Here is a 15,206-nt window from a genome sequence, read left to right on the forward strand (position 1 = left end):
CTTCTCTGGGAACTGGCCCCTTCTGATAACATGCTATACTTACGTACAGCATTTCTTAATGTTGACCAGCCCTGTTTCAAGTCCTTGGTAACCACATGTGGCTCGTGGAAACCATGCTGGACCACGTCACTCTAATGATATCTTTTGCAATGTGTATGTGGTTGAGTTGTTCAGAATATAAAAATGTAAAGGGAAATTCATGCATCAAAGGGGGGGTGTATTTAAAATACATGCATGCATATAAGAAGGGGGTTGGAACAGTTGATGACAGAACGGAATGAAAAGATAATGACTTTTTCCCATGAACCTTTCGAAGACCCCTCATCCTTCTCAAGTGGAGGCTTGAGCTTCCAATTTCTTTCCTTCCAGCAGGTACCCAATCATCAATGTCCTCATAAAACCTCATGTATTATTAGTGCTTAGATAATATCGACAATTTCAGGATTATGTAGATGCATATGTATATTCAGAATTATTTTGAAATCTGGTTTATTTCCATTTAAAAAGCTCTATCAATAGAGTTCATAAGCAAACGCCATCATATTAATTTGAGATGCGCATACAGTAGTTTGCTTTCATACCCAGTATCACTAAGGGAAGTGTTTGTTTTCATTGAGCCTCTTGTTCATTAGGTTTGAGTCCTCTTGGGAGGTGACCAGTCTTGAGCCCTGAGCAGTACAGTGGTTGAACAATTGGCTGCAAACTCTAAGTTTGACTCTCCAAACCCACCAACTGTTTCATGGAAAAAGATGTGGCATAACTCTTTATAGCCTGCTTCTATAAAGATTGACAGCCCCGGAAACCCGGTAGGACCTTCTAGGGGTGCTGTGAGTCAGAGCTTGCAAAGGGTTTGGGATCTTGAGCCATCTGGGGCTTTGCTTAATACTATCATCAGAGAGTAGTCAGGTGATGGCTCAGGCAGGAGCTATTAATGATGGCAGACCAGATCTGGATCAAGAAACCACCTCAGTGGGCCAGATCTATTTAGAATACAAGATTGGTGTCTTGAATGAAGCGGCAAGCAGCCGTACACAGAGGTGAATCGGAGTAATGGAGCTTCTGCAATTGGCTTAGGTCCCTGTGACTAGAACTCGGGCCCCGATAAAGCCAACTTGATGTTAAAGAGATTTCCTTCCAGCTTCACCTCTCGTTCCTCCCTTATCCCCATCTAGGTTCAGCCCTGCCCAAGTCCCAAAACTAACCTTAGAGAAGAGATTAAGATGCAATTTTCCACGTCCATAAAGAATTAGTCTCAGAAATCTGCAGGGGCCAGTTCTACTCTGTTCTTTGAGTAGTTGTGAGTCAGCATTGACTCAATGGCAGTGAGTTTAAAAAATAAAAGTTTCAATTTTTTTTTCAGTTTTAGTACTCAAGGGACAGGGAATGAGTCACTCTGTCACCATTTCTCTGACCCTGAGTATCTGTCACAGCCACTTGTAGATCTCTGGGACCTGTTCTGATGGCATCCCCTGGAGAGGAGACCTGGTTTCTCGACCCCAGCGTGCACCTGCACCTGTCAGCAGTTCTCCTGAGACTAAACTGGGTGTGTTGAGGTTTCTGAGTGTCATTTGCTTGTACTCTCCCCACTTTGGCTCTTGGCCAGCTTGGCTGCTCAAACGTGTCGAGGTTTGGGGACACCCTTGGTTCTGACTACATCTATTGGTTGTGACTCTTTCCCCTGGGTCCTTGGCCTAGATGCTGGATCGTCATCGTAATGACGGTGACAGGTTGACCCTGCCCAGCCCCATGCTAGAGCGTCTGACTCTGTGTCTTTTTTCAAACAAATCATGCCCTGTTTGACAAAGGGTGCAATGAAACAGGTCTCTCTGGGTAGATTTTACCCAGGGATGGAACTGCTCTGTACCTTAGGCTCCGCAGGGTGCAGTCCACCATCCACACTGGATGAATGGTCCCTGTCAGACACAGCCAGTGTTCAGTAACTTTTTGCTTCTTCACAGCCGTGGGTAAATGCTAGAGCCATGATGCAGGAAGCATGGGTGGCGCGGTCTGCCGTCTTTCATGGAGAGCTGTCCACTTAGCAGTGTGGGTCAGGCAAGGGGACGTGTGTCGTGCAGGTGGTTTTATAGACACACTGACTGCACAGTGAATCATCTGTAGGAAATTTTAAACACGCCTGGTGCCCAGATCCCCAGAGCGCACGAGGAACAGGTTGTTAGGAGCCGTGTAAGTGGCCAGCTAAGAAGCCAAGCGCATATCACTATTTTTGGAAAGTCTTTTGACTATTGCCTAGTGGCTCTATGATTAGATTATACTCCTCTGTTTATTGTGTGCTTATACTCCTTTGATTCCACCTCACAGGAGTGGAGAGGTTTGTGTTGCTTTGTTCAGTTGGGGGTTTTTGAAGACTTCCGTTAACATTCAGAATTAAGTCTTCAGTTCACTGCAACTCAGTGAACAGAGCAGCCCATTCGTTCATTTTGCGCTGGTGTCTGTCTGCTCTGTGAGCTTATGGAAAATGAGCCGCTCGTCAGCGCCATTGCCAGATTGCGTTTTTGTTTTCATTTTTGCTCACCTGCTGGTGCTTAGCATGTTGCAGAAATTAATCTCCTCACGCATCTTACATAGGTTGCCCACATACTTAGTGATTTGCAACTAGGGGAAACAATTAGTGAACTTATTGAGGGCTTTGAAACTCCTGTGGTGATATTGTCTTCTAATGGGTAGAAACTGCTTTCAGGAAGTACACTGATTCACCCTGCCAGGAAATGACATACTCTTTTGCAGGTTAATACATAGAAAATGTAAACTTAGCAGAAACCCTAATGTCATGGTGGTTATACAATGGGCCATAATCTGAAAGGTCCACAGTTTGAAACCACCAGCTGGTCCTTGGGAGATAGATTGGGTTTTCTACTCCCACAACCATTTACAGCCCCAGAAACTCAGAGGGACATTTCTACCCTGTCCTTTAGGGCCACTGTGAGTTGGCATGAACTCTCTGGCAGTGAGGTTGTTTTTTTGTTGTTGTTGTTGTTTATTCCCTGGTGTCTGTGATGAAGCATGTCTTTGAGGCTCTTAATTTAGCAAATGTGGTTTCTCTGAGACCACTTGGCGTGTGCTGTTGGGTCTGGCTTTCGGAAGAGGATGTTGCCTGTTGCTGCCGATGAAGATGTTGAATTTATCCTCTAAGTGCCTTGGATAGAGGGGAGTGCTGTCTGGCTAACCACACAGTGATGGTTGTTGACTCCACAGTGCTTGTCTACTGTTTCTACATTTCAAATTTTGTTTACTAGGAGACCACAAAATGTAGCTTCCATGAAGCTACAGAACATTCTTACAACCAGACTTGGACCTAGACCAGGAATGGAAGTTCTGAGTGTTTGGCCCAGCTTGATCTCAGGTGGCTCCTGACTGGTCCGGTCTCTCCTTTTGTTTCAAGTTCTATAAACGAAGCATTACACAGGTGGCCTTCTGTGGCTCCCAACTGAAAATAATTAGCAAAGAAGAAGAAGAAGAAAAACGTCCTCTTAATTTCCCTAGGTGCTGAGTTGAAATCTCCCTTGATCTTAAGCAACTGCACTTGAGAATTTATATTTAGGGCTGGTAGATCACTCTCCTATGGATTTTTATTTTAATTAAGTCCATACCAAGGTCTTCAGCCTGAACATAATCGTTTTCTTGGTAAGACATCAGGCATTTTCCCATGTGCTCTGCTAGAATTTAAAAAAATTCAGTTGAGACAAATTAATGTATTCATTTCTATTTATGCCTCTTGTGTGTTTTGTCTGTTTGCTGCCACAGAGTGTGATGTGGTGGTTTTCCCAGAATCCAAGGTCGTTAGCATCTTGAGCCAACACACCTTATAAATGACTGACTTGAGAGGATAAAGTGAAATCAGACACTTAAGACCAGATCGACCTGGGGTCCTGTCTCAGTCCCAACCCTTCTGAGCTGTGTGGCTTTGGACAAGTAACTTCACCTTTTTTGAGACCTCTGGCTCTTTTTGGTAAAGTAGTACTGATAAAATGTGTCCTGGGACTCATTTTCCTGTTGGGCAGAACGTCGACTGTCGTCCGACCATGCCCGGCCGCACATTGGATCTCCCCAGGAGCTTTAAAAATGCTCATCTCTGGGTCCCTGTTTTAGAGATTCCACTTTGACCGTGAGGATCAGAGTTGAAACAGGAAGAGAGAATGGTGGCTTGGACAATGTGGAACGAATGGAGGCTTGAACAGTCATCTAGCAGATTTGATGATGAGTAGTGTATGGAGTGTTTAAAAGGAAACGAGGAGTTGAGAATGACCAGTTTGGGGCCCTGCGCTAAAAAAGATATGTTGCCTTTTACGGGGATAGACAATGCTGGGATAAAGGAGGTGCTTATATGTTAGGAAACAGAAGTCCACCAGGCCCCAAACAGTGAATAGATGCTTTTCTTTTGTGTTCATAGAAAGAGTATTAACTTTCTCCCAAAAGTCAGATCGGTAGTCCGATCAATTCTCTCATTTTCCTTTCTCAGAATGCTGCGTAGACCTTCAGTCGACGTGCCTGTTGTCTTGCCTGCTCCACACAGCTGTGGGTTGTAGACGTCTTAAAACTGTATGGAAGGTCTTCCTTGGGGATACGAATTCTATTGTGCCAGGCCTTCTTTCTCCCTTATCAGAATGGATGAGATTATTGGCACCATCCAGTTCTTTTGGCTCCCGAGGCACTCCCAACGTCAAGGACATTCTATGGTGGAGGATTACAATGAAAACATTCGAGAGAGATACTAAGCAAATGTTACTTGAAATCCGTATCCAGTAAGCGACTGGAACGAGATCGGGCTGTTCGCATTTTGGAAGGTGGCCTTTCAAACATGAGGTGGTTTTGAAATCTCACAGTGTTTCCTTGTTCCAGAGGTCTGATTTGAAGATCCCCAGGGTACCAGTATCGTTTGGAGGCACAGACATTGCATTCTGTATGCATCAAGAGGTTCTCGAAGCCTCTGCTCTCATCTGTCCTCATCATTCCTGTTCAACGGGTGCATGGGGCCTGGCTGATGGCAGTCTTCTCACGCATGTAGGTGTCGATGCTTTCATGCCACCGAGCACGGCACTGGGTCGTTTCAGTCTTTGCAGCCCACCCACTGCCAGTCACACATCCTACTTTCATCTCCGTGGTGCAGGCACCTGTCTCCATTTGCAACCACATCCTGACAAACTGGAAGTTGTCAGCCCTGCTTTCGTGCCTCTGTGCACAGGCCTTCCGGATCTTTGAACCTGCCTTGCCTAACCTGCCGTGGGTGAGCTCTTGAATATCCTTCTGAGGGCTTCGGGAAGTGATTGAGCCTAGAGCCACACCCATTCTCAGGGTCATGCTGAGGTGTGGCAGGGCTCCCTGGCCCAGGCCTGCCTCCACTTCCCACCGTATGCTGAAGGGTTCTTTGGATTCCCATTTTCCCTCCTTGTCATTACTGGGTGGATGAGAGCATCACACCTCCGCACCCAGGTTTATTGGCTGGTTCTGTAGCATGAAAAGGTGTTGCTCTTGCGTGTGGGCTCTTGATGTCACTGCGTGTGTTCTGCTAGCACGCAACCACAGTCCTAATTGGCAGGCAGGTCTTATTTCTTCACAGGATGTTCTTTATTGTTGAGATGGTGCTAAAAAAATAATGGTGAGTTATTTTGTTCTCTCGCTCACTTGCAAAGTTGCAAGAAAGTGCAGTCTTTAAAAGTGTAGGTTAAGAAGCAGGTGCCAGTCAAGCTCCACTGACTCATTTCGAGGGGAAGACAGCAGCTGAGTGATATTATTCTGGTATGCCTGCTCCTTAGATTGAAATGAGGGATAGGCTCTTGGAGACAGACATGCATCAGCCTGCTTTCGTGTTATAAAAGGCATAAATAGCTAAAAAATTTGGAAGTTGTAATTTCTCACATGACTTTCACAGTGTTTAATTAATATTCTATCCAGTTCTTTTAAAGGCCTGGCTCATTCAGAATGACAGTCCATGTGAATCTTTTCATTGCTCTAGAAGCCATGGTGGTTAACTGCCTTCAAACCTTTTTATCAGCAAGGTAAGCAGTCCTGGTAGCAGTGTGGTTATGTGTGGGGCTTCTTATCAAAAGGTCAGCAGTTCAAAACCACCAACCGCTCCAAGGGAGAAAGATGGGACTTCCTCTCTCACAAAGAGTTACGATCCGGGAACCCACAGGGACAGTGCCACCCTGCCTCATAGGGTCACTGTGTTGGGATCGACTCAATGGAAGTGGTTTGGCTTCATGTAACAGTAATTGATTTTTCTGAATGCAAAATAAATAATCAATCAAAATGGCTGCCTTTCCTGACTGTTTATTACCAGGTCTCTGCTAACCCTATAATTGTTTTGTAAAAAAGAAAAAACCCAAAACTTTTAAAGAGGTTTCCAAAAAATCTTTTGAAAGGCTATCAAACCCCAAACCAAGTCAATTCCGACCCCTAGCGACCCTACAGGACAGGGTAGAACTGCCCCTGTGGGTTTCTGAGACTGGAACTCCGTCCTGGCGGAGGCAGCTCTGTTCCTCTCTCACAGCAGCCAGTGGGTTGTAGCTGCTGGCCTTGCGGTAGTACCCCGGTGTATACGTCCCCCCTGTGCCCCGGGGCTCCTTTCCTGGAAAGATAGGATGAGGGAATCTAGAGTTGGAAGGGATTTGTGGGTTATTGAAGTGTAACACAGTGCCTGATACAACCTCGTAAGGACCTTGCTAGCAACTGATTTTTCAGCGGCTCCTTGAATACCTCCTGTGGATGGACATTTCATCCCTTTTAAGACTATTCCATATGAAGTTCCAGCCACAGGTTGCTCTTTCTTTCTTTTTAAAAATCATTTTATTGGGAACATTCCATACATCAATTGTATCAAGCATATTTGTACATATGTTGCTATCATCATTTCCAAAAAATTTTCTACTTGAACCCTTGGTATCAGCTCCTCTTTTTTCCCTCCTTCCCTACTCCCCCCTCGTGAATCCTTGATCAATTATATATTGTTATTGCTAGTTCTGGTATTGCGTTATCTTCTGAAAGGTTATTTGAGCTGGACTGCCACCTCCCTGTGTTTCCGGATGGCTCTTCAAGGATTGCTGTGAGCTGCTGCTGAGTCAGCCTCGGAGCCCTGGCAATTCCGTGCAGAACTGAATGGAAAGAAAGGTCGCCCGTTACGGTGTCGTCCCCGTAGAAGGTGGTAGATCAGACAGCTGCAACCCGTGGGGTTTCCATTTGATGATCTTTCAAAAGTAAATGGCCAGACCTTGTCCATTTTGCCCTGGAAGTTCTGAAACTTAGCAGCCCTCGAGTCTCCACTGAAGCAGAATTGAACCTGGGACTCCCTTTGGGAAGGCAGGAGTCCCCCCTCTGCACGACCACTGTCCACTGCGTTCACACGTCAGAGGCTGCCACCATCATCCCTGTCCCCTCATCAATTGCTTTCGTATGCTGTGGGCGGGGCTATTCTCAGTGCTCACCTCTGGGTGCTCCACGGTCTCTTCCTGCTGAAGTGTGGTCCTGGGGACTCAGCGTTGTCCCCAGTGTTGTTTGAAGTGGCACATTGGCTGGGGCTGTGTTCTTCCTGGTTCCTGGCACTCTCCCGAACATGGCAGGCCTGTGCGGAAACAATTTTGAACGGCAGCACTGACATACACAGAGCAGAAGAGCAACAACGAAAGCCTTTCTTTCCTACTTCAATTTACACAACCTCTCCAAGTCTTGATTTCTGCATTTTGATGTCCGCGGCAAATCTGTGGATCTTCTCTCTGGAGTCATAATGGAAACCGGTGCAGAGGACCAGAAGCACAGTGTTGGGGTTACCCAGGTCCCCTTTAATTTAAAATCAATCCATCAGTCAGCATAGATGAGCAGTGATTTAAAAGAACATATATATAGGATGCATGGCCCTGAATCACCAGACAGCACCACCTTGGAGTTGAGAAACAGATCAATGGGATCCCATTAGGCAGTGGCAGAGCTGGATCGGAACTCCACACTCTTGACTCCTGAGCCCTCGTTAAGGTATGCTTTTGCCTTAATTATCCAACCCTTTGGAATCCAGCAGAGTCTCATGAGATTCCATGTGTCCTGTCTTTCACCTACCCAGAAGTGGTGTGTTCTCCCCCAGTCCCCAGAAGTAGGACATCAGCCAAAGACGCAGACTCTCAGTGAGGTGTTAATTTAAGGGGGTCCTTAGTGTGCCACTGCCCTTTAAACAAGCCTTTCACTAATGTGCACTTGATGTTTGACCGAGCATAACCTCAAACTCGGCCAATCAGTACTCTTCAGACGTCGGGCTTTATGAATGTAAATGTAAAGGACTTTTTTTTCAAGGGCAGAAATAATCCCATTTTGATCCTCGAGGATGAATACTGGGTGTAAGAGACCAATTTTAAACACAATTAAGTTTTATTTGGTGTTAATGGAATTTTCACTGCAGAAAAGAAATGTTCTTCTTAACTTCTAAATTTTTAGATTTTCACCATCAATACGGTGATGGTTAAGGTTGTGTGTCACCTTGGCTAGCCCATGAATTGGCTGTTATGGTGTAGTTTGGCAATCATGTAAGGATTTTGTGAGATAATTTAATCACTCCCAGGATGAGATCTGTTGTGAGCAGCCAGTACATCCAAAGGGAGTTTCCATGTGGGTGTGGCTGACCTCCAGCTGGTAATTGGGTCTTCTAGCTTGGCAGGCTCTCACCCAGCTCTGACCCTGCCGATGCTCATCTTCGTGTGACCTGTGGTCTCCTAGATTGCCTACAAATCTTGTGATTCATCAACTTCTGCAGCCTGTGAGCCAGTAGCTGGCTTTCATACCTGTTGATCTTACGCTCATGAAGTCAGCAGCTATAAGAGTTAGAAAAAGCCTGACACCTGATCCATGGACATTGGACATGCTAGCCTCTACAACCTCCTGAGCAATATCCTCGGGAAAAATCAGCCCCTCTTACGCGCTCTCTCTCGTTCTTTTTCTCTCTCACACGCACATGCATGAACATGCAAGTTTGCTTCTCTAGAGAACTTAGCCTAGGAAAAATAGTTTTAAAATGGCATAAATCTGTGAACACTGAAAGCATGTTTGTTTACCTCCATTTGCATGAACAGTGGTTTATAATGTACAGGATTCATACTCCCTTAATTAATTTTTTCCCCAGAATACAAGGGCAATATTTTCGAATCTTCATCTTTTGAAATGTGTCATTCACCATGGTTCTTCTCTCTTTAGTAACAGTTCCCTTAACTATTTTGTAGGTTGTCTTAGTTTAAAGGTTAAAATAGATCTCTCTCTCTCTCTCTCTCTCTCTCTCTCTCTCTCTCTCTCTCTCTCTCTCTCTCTCTCTCTCTCTGTGTGTGTGTGTGCGTGTAGGGAAGGCTATGAAATAGGAACTCATTAACAGCTACTTGATCCTCACTTGTCTTTCTCCTGTCCAGTAGCCCTCAAACCCTTTTCTTCTTTAATTCATCCAACTCGGATGTGTTCTAGCTGTTGTTGTGTGAAGATCTTTATCTTTGAGTGAGGATAAACCAAAACAGACCAAGTAGGAGTCGGGAAGTTCTGCTTTCCATCATCTGTTAGTATTACACCATGTTGTGGGCAGCATACCTAGTCCATAAATTTTTTTATATCACAAATGGAATGGAAAAGACCATTTTCATTGTCTCTAGAATTTTTAAAACCCCTTTCCTCTCTTTTCTGATGTATGTTTCTGATTATTTGCTGTTGAGTGTATGGGCCTGCTTCCAGCCTTTTCTCCTGATCTCTTTTGATCGTCTCTCCCAGGTTCAAGGACTCCTGTGCAGCGGTGGTCTCCTTTCCCCCTGCCCAGAAGCTTGCACAATTCATTGACGCGGTGCTTTGAGAGAGCCTTCAGGGCATCTGTCCCTCTTTGGAGTCCTGGTGATAGCTTAATACATATCCTCCTAAAATCAGGGACACCTGCTTGTTTGCATTAGTATTTCACTCTTTGTGAAGAACTCTGGTGAAGTTGAGCTTTTGAAGAGTATCATTCTTGACATGTTTGACTTGACTGGGCTCCGACCAGTGGTAGAGTTCCTCATGGTGTTTACTGTACGGTCTCAGAGATTAATTTGATGCCAGGGCAGGGCCACAACGCTTTCAACTAATTGAGAATTTCAAGAGCTGTCTGGTAGTTGGAGCTCCTCGGTGTAGTGTCGTCTTCTTCCTTTCTTTTCAATCTCTGTTGGGATGGTACTATTTGTTTTTCTATTTCACCAAGGGATCTATAGGATGTCCCGCAGGCAATGTCATTACATATCTTCATCTTTCATTGCTCTTCTGTTGCAGTTAAACTCAATTTGGCATTAGCAAATGTTTTCAATACGATTTCCAAGCAGCTCAGCAGACTCAAAATGATTGTTTTTCCCAGTAAATGTGCCAGGCTGGCAGCTAAGGAGATAGGAGTGCTTTCTACACGTGCGACACAGCTCTAGGCACACCGTAGATTTTCTCAGAATGCAGCTTAAGGATAATACTTCTTCTCAGCATGAACCACTTAGCATTTGTAGGACTATTTTTGGAGCTTGCAGAAATTCAGCCTGAGGTCAGGAAGTGTTAAACCCATTAAGTTTTGTCCTGTTTTAGATGACTGCACACCAAAAAACACTGTTTATGTGCTTTTACCCTGGTGTAAATTTAGACCCGTTCACACAAAGACACTTACTTAGAAAAAATTATTATTTACCATTTTTGTAAACAGAAGGTCCAGACTGGAGAATGTAATAGCGAGCATAGGGCTATGGAGGAGAATGTAAAATTCTGGGAATCTTCGGATGTCTAATATTACAATGTGGGCAGACGAGGCTGGCTGCCCCATAAAGATGTACTGTCTAGGAAACCACCTATAGGATGATTATGAGTCAGACTTGACTCTGCAGCAGTCGGATATTAAAATAGAAACTTTGGTAACTGTTGAGTACATGCAAGGAGGTCTCAGAAGCCTTGTTTAAGTTGCTTTCTCTATTCAAGTGTGACACCTGATAGGGATGTACCTGTCTCCTCAGGCTGGTGCATCGGCATCTGTCACAGTTGTTGTTGTTATTCTCAGCTACTACATGCATCAGCATGAGGGCCAGAAGCTTAATATTGGAAACATGGTGGTCCCTTAAAAAGAGAACATGTCCAAAGCTTCCACAGGGGACATTTCTAGAAAGAATGGCTGGGGAAGTGCTTTCCCATCTAAGTAACAGCTAAAGGGCTATGAGGGTAGAGGAAGCAAAAACCACAACCAAACTCACTGCTATCAAGTCAATTCCAATTCATAGCTGCCCTGTAGGATAGCATAGAACTGGCCCCGGTGGGTTTCTGAGACTCACTCTTTACAGGAGTAGAAAGTCTCCAGGGAAGGCAGCAAGTGAAAAACTGGGGAGGTAGAATATGGCCCAAAGAAGTGTTCTGGTCCCCAGAATTAGAAGAGGTAGTAAAGGTTAAGCTTAACTGTTCTAGATCGGAGCGAGTGCGTTTGTTAGTTTTAGAAATCCATAGCCAGGGAGGACTATTAATTTCCAGAGTTATCCCGGCTGTGGCCCTCATTAGCATTCTGACCGGGAACAAATCTCCATATGAGAAGCAGCTTTTCCTTAACTTCATCATTTTGAGAAGCATACTTAAGGAGGGAACCCTTTTGTTAGATGAACAATAATTTACACTTTGAAGCAAAGATAGGCAGTCCTGGAATTATGAATGAATTCTGTGTAGAAGTCATTCTCCGTGTCTAATATGTAAGTCAGAGGAGTTAAGTATGGCTTGTATCAAGCGTCAGTTACTTCAGGCTTATCTTGGTATATATGAGGGGTCTTCAAGAACTTGGTGGACAAATTCTGTCTTTTAATTCCATTGTTCCACCAACTCCTTGAAGTCTCTTATAGTGCTTGTAAATGATATACCAGTGTATGATAAATACTCATGAAACATTTTGCGATATACTAAAACATCTTGAACACGATGAAACAAATGTTACATTTCTTGCAATATAGCATCATTATTATTAGCTATCGCATGTACCTAGGAGAGTTGGGAATTGGTTCCTAACTATACTTGTACATTTGTAAACCAAAACTGCCTGTAATCATATTTTATATTATCATGGGTAATAGAGTTTTTGTTATAACAGTTTGGAACATAATAAGGTAAGAATATGATGAATATCAAAGTTTAAAGGTGAGGAGACTAGGATTTGGAAAACTTTTTTGACTATTGTGAAAATATTTTAAGAAGGATAGAAACCTACTAATATCCCAGGCATGCTGATCTATGTGTTTGGTGAGTCCAGATGTTGACATCAAGGGAGATTTGATGAGCAAATGGTGCCTGTTGGGAGGGTCCCCAAGCCTGCTGATCCTGTGAGCAAGGAGATTGCATTGTGGCTCCAAGTTGTCACCCCATGCACAGCAGAAACCTAACTAGGGATTGGGGTATAAGCAACAGGGTTCAGCTTCTTGTTAAAAAGGCTTGCATAGTTCATGTAAAGCTGTCAGTCTTTGCCCGCCTATGTAACATGGGCCTCAAGATAGGACTCTGTGCTTGATCTGCAGGAGCAGGACCATGTTCTCAGTGGACTCCAAGGTCATTTGGCATAATGTAGCTCACCAAGTGCTACTTTAGTGAATGGGCACTAGGGCCTTAAAAGCTTGTGAACATTTATTTAAGGTTCCAGTATTGCTCTTTCCCTTTTTGGAGAAAAGAAGTGTAATGGAAATTGAAAGACATATGAAAACAACTGGCCCAGTGGACTAATACACCATGGAAATATTAGTCTGCAAAACCCTGGAACTAGAAAAACTAGATAGTGCCCAGCTACCCTTCCCAAATAGTCTGCAAAAGTAAACATTAAAAATGACCTGGACTTACACGCAACTGGGGAAACCCAACCCATCTTCCACTGAACCCCAAATGGTTGGGGGGATCGCCCTTCAAATGGCTAGGGGAATTCCTGCCTGGCCCCCAAAGTCCTACAAGTGGCTGGGGGAAATCCTGCCCACCATTTGTGACGCTCCATGCTGCTGAAGGAACATCCACCCAATCTCTGCGGTAATCTCTTTGCCTAGGGTAATTCTGCCAGCCATCACGGTGCTCTACACCAAGGTGGGTACACCCACCTGCCCTCCATGGAACTCCCGTTACAGCTGGCACTGCCACATGCCATCCAAGGTGCTCCAAGCCTCCGTGGGTCACACCACTAGGGCTTCCTGAGAAATCAGCCAGTGAAGCACGATCCTCGCGGGCCCATAACCAACCGACCAGCATTCCCTGAGAGGACCATCCAACTCACCCTCCAAATAATGGAATACTGGTTGGCTAGAATAAGAGTGAAACCACAGGAAGCTAGAGCGCTATCACAACAACCCTGTGCAGTTAGCTGCAGGTAGTTCGAAGAAGCACTCCTACTGGTCTCCCAAAGAGAGAGCCTAGTGTTCTTTGACTCTCTGGAAGATGGCTTTCAGGCTCTTCTAAAATAACACATAAACAGCAACGAGCCCCAACAGCCTCAATGAAAAAGCAGGTGAAACAAAAGACAATGCTGGAAGAAGTCATGAACCTAAAGATGTGCCTAGAAGAAACATACATTGACCTGCCACAGAAATCAATCTTCAAAATGCTGCTTGGAGTCATACAGGATGTGAGGGAAGCTGTACAGAAAAAAGATGAATTGATAAAGGCGATAAAGGCCACACACCAAAGGGAAATATGAGACTTAAGGAATAAAATAACAAAATCCAGTAGCAAATTAACAGACTTCGCAAACAGACTTGAGGAGGCAGGGAATAGCACCAGTGACCTAGAACAGGGGTCCTCAAACTAGGGCTCACTGGCCACATGCAGCCTGCCGAGGACATTTATCCAGCCCACTGGATGCTTTTGCCACTGCTGCCTGTCCTGCTTAGCAGCCGACTCATCCGGTGTACATAGGAATTTGTTCATAGTTTTTTTTTTAAACTATAGTCTGGCCCTCTAATGGCCTGAGGGACAGTGAACTGGCCCCCTGTTTAAAAAGTTTGAGGACCCCTGACCTAGAGGATAAGACAGGTTTCAACAAATGGGAAAGGCAGTCAAACAAGATAATCAGAGTAGCTGAAGAAAACCTGTGATTAATGTCTAATGCTATGAAGAGGAACAATATTAGAATAATTGGACTGCTGTAACAATATACAATGAAATCAACAGCAAAAATAGCAAGAGAATTTTAGAATAAAACTTCCCCAGTTTAATAAATGAAAATCAGGCAATCATTTAGGAGTCAAAAAGAACACCTGCTAGACTGAATCCTAAGAAGTCACAAAGACACTTAACAGTTAAATTATCCAACTTTGAGGAAAGGGAGAAAATCATAAGAGAAGCTAGTAAAATTTAAACAGTAACTTATAGAGGTACCTAAATAAGAAAATGTTCAGACTTATTAGCAGACACAATGAAGAAGAGGAGGGAGTGGAGTAACATTTTCAAAAAATTGAAAGAAAGTAACACAAACCCAAGAACACTATATCCAGCCAAATTATCTATTAAGATATATGAAGAAGTAAGAGTCGTTGCAGACAAGGAAAAACTCAATGAATACATAAAAAGAAACCTAGCCCAACAAATGATCCTTGCCAACACAGTATGGGCAAAAGATCAACACTCACAAAGCGCAAATAAGAGACCATCGCATAGAACAACTCCACCCAGAGGGAAACAGAGAAAACAGCCCCCAAGATAGCATTAGCTCAATGGTGGAAAGAAGCCAAGAATGAACCAAACACACAACATACGCTGATAAGATAGGGAGGTAGGAAAATACTCAACACAAAAGGTACAAGATAACATCACAGCATCTGCAGATGGAAGAAATAACACTGAATGTCAGTGGACTGAACTCAGGCATTAAAAGGCAGAGATTGACAGATTGGCTTAGAAAACATAACCTATCGATCTACTGCCTACAGGAGACACATCTCAAATGCAGACAAAAACAGGCTGAGAATTAAAATGTCCAAGTAAACAGCAATTTGAAAAAGCAGGGGTTTCAATCCTAATCTAGGACAAAATGATCTCAAGGTGAATGCCATTAGAATAAACAAGGAGGGCTCTATATAATTCTCAAGGGAACAGTAGACCAAGAACCAGTGAGCATAATAAATAAATATGCACACAACGAGATACCCATGAAATTCATAAATTAAACACTTCAAAAGATGAAAATAGAAATCAGAGGCTCAACAATTATAGTAGGTGACTTTAATACACCA

The sequence above is a fragment of the Tenrec ecaudatus genome, chromosome 3 (genome assembly GCF_050624435.1).
Source record: "Tenrec ecaudatus isolate mTenEca1 chromosome 3, mTenEca1.hap1, whole genome shotgun sequence".
Taxonomy (NCBI): domain Eukaryota; kingdom Metazoa; phylum Chordata; class Mammalia; order Afrosoricida; family Tenrecidae; genus Tenrec; species Tenrec ecaudatus.